We start from the raw sequence: 2,649 nt of genomic DNA on the forward strand, positions 1-2,649 counted from the left end.
TATATTATTTAAAGAAATCTCATAAAATCCAATCATAACAAATTAAACAAAGTGTCACTCTTGATAGCCACACCCACTGTGAAATCTCATTGGTTCAAAATCCCACTCCTGCACATTAAGCATCAAGTAAAACCAAGTGTCCAAGGTTATGGACAGACAAACTGGTTGTCAATTTGTTGCATCACTACTGGTTAGGAAAAATAAAATTAAAAATTAAAGTGGATAAATAATTTTGGTCTTGGAAGAATTTGATGAGAAATAAGTCTATAGCTGCGTCCTCAGGAGGTCACATTTATCGGCCACGTGCTGCATCGAAGCGGACTCATTTAAGAGAAATAACTGTTAGATTGCAATGTAAGAAGAAATTACTGTATTTTACACCTTACTATGAATAAGAGTCCATTTTATTACGGTTACCTTTCTTAAATAAGACATTATTGATGACTCATGCAGCCTACAAATGTGACCTCCACAGGACGCAGACTCTGAAATGAGATGCAGCTTTTGACTGACATTTGATTGCATATTTTGATATCTTGACAAATCTGACAAATCTCTTCTGAAATGCTCTTAAAAATAAAGGTTCCAAAAGGGGGCTTTTGCAGTGATGCCAAAGAAGAATCATTTTGGGGTTTTGTGGAATGGAAAAGTTCCATGGTTAAAGGTTTTTCATAGAACCATAGTTGCCAATAAAGAACCTTTATTTTTAAGAGTGTAGAAGAGACTCTTGTGTGATTACAGGAGTCTTTAGCTCAGGAGAAGCATTTGATTTGCAAGAGACTTAAGCAAAATCTTCTTTTGCTCTCCATTTAATCTCAATACTGTCTAGGAGAAACAACTGAAACCATCTAGAGATTTAATTTGTGATGTTTCTTTCCCAATTGCTGAATACTGCAGTCCATCAAATCAGACAAGAGGAGCAAATGTGTCAGGCCGGCGTGTAAGACCACAGCTCACTGCACATTATAGGTGACATTAAGCATTCTGAAGACTGAAGCAGTCAGGTGGCAGGATCTTAAAAGTTTAAACAGCAATTCAGACTCCATTATCTGCCATCATCTTTGTGTTTTATCAGCCCTGCAAAAGTGCAGGCCGGTGAGAATGCATTATCTTTGACTCAGCAAACCTCAAGCACTGCTGATGTTTTACATGCTAGAGGCTCACACACACACTTACAATACAACACACAGACCAGAACCATCCACTGAGGGTGAATTTAAGGGTCAGTCTGAGTCTAATTTTAAATGCTGCTCTGATTTCTAACATCTGCTCTGGAGAATCTTCCCTAAACTCAGTGGGCGACAGCGTCACCGGACAGGACAGATGGCACATTACAACAGTATTCGCCAACCCATTTTACTTCTGTATTGTTACATATTTCTGAGTGCAACAGGATATTCAGTGAATACAAATGGACAAGACTTCACTTTATCCATTAGATGTTAATTGCACTGTGAAAAGTGGGCAGAATAGCATCTGCCGAACATTAATCAATAGACCGCACTAGCGATGGGAAGACCGGATAATTTTATTCACCTGGATCTTTGAATCTCATTCAACAAAATAGACTATCTTTACTCAAGTCATTTTATTAATTTGAGCTGAGTTAAATTAAAATATTATATTTTTAATAGCCAAATTCCCTGAGATACTCCAATTAGGTATCATTGTAATGCATCCAATGACTAATTATGACAAACAAAAAAAACACGTGACAGATGCAAAAATGTTCAGAGCGACCCATCACTAGCCCGCACAGCCTAAAAGGAAATTAATATCACAAGTGGAGAAAGTTATTACATTTTAATGAAAGATTACAAATAAACATTTTTTTTTTTTTTACTTTTTTTGGACATTCTTCATTTAGAATAATGTGCCTTAAGGAATCTGGCATAATAGGATCAGAAATGTGTTGTTAGGGAAAAAAAAGGTCTATTTAATTTTCATGTTGACTTTGAAGCTGAAATCTGCTACTAGCATCACCAAAAAGAACTGCAAAATAATGACAAAATAATTCACACAGCTTTCCCGAATACTACCTCCACTGGAGTGTTCTGGGTTGGTCGATCCAACAAATAGCCCTGCCCAAAACTTTTAAAACAAGTCGCTTACCAAGACTGCATTTATTTGATTAAAAAAAACAGTAAAAACAGCAATATTCTGAAATATTATTACAATTTAAAATGACTATTTTCCATATGAATATATTTTAAAATGTAATTTAATTCCTGTGATGACAGCTGAATTTTCAGCATCATTACTCCAGTCTTCAGTGTCACATGATCCTTCAGAAATCATGCTAATATGCTGATTTGGTGCTCATTTCTTATTAACAGTTGTGCTGATTAAAGTGAACCTATTATGGGTAGTGAAAGGTTCATATTTTGGTTTTGGGAGTCCCCAACAACAGGTTGACATGCATGCAAGGTCAAAAAACACTTTCATTGTCTTATAATATGCATTTATTTTTTTACCTTACTTGCCCAACGACTCCCAAACGATTCGCTCAACGATACATTTTTTCAAACCCCTCCTTTGCGTGACGCTAATCTGCGGTGATTGGTCCGATTCGTCTCATTTTCATTTCATCATGCCTGTAATGCCTGATAAAGCAGCGTTTGTGAGCACAGTGCTGCTTTGTGTACAGTG

This window comes from Sinocyclocheilus rhinocerous, unplaced genomic scaffold (assembly GCF_001515625.1).
Source record: "Sinocyclocheilus rhinocerous isolate Xijiao unplaced genomic scaffold, SAMN03320098_v1.1 scaffold2378, whole genome shotgun sequence".
NCBI classification, from domain to species: Eukaryota; Metazoa; Chordata; class Actinopteri; order Cypriniformes; family Cyprinidae; genus Sinocyclocheilus; species Sinocyclocheilus rhinocerous.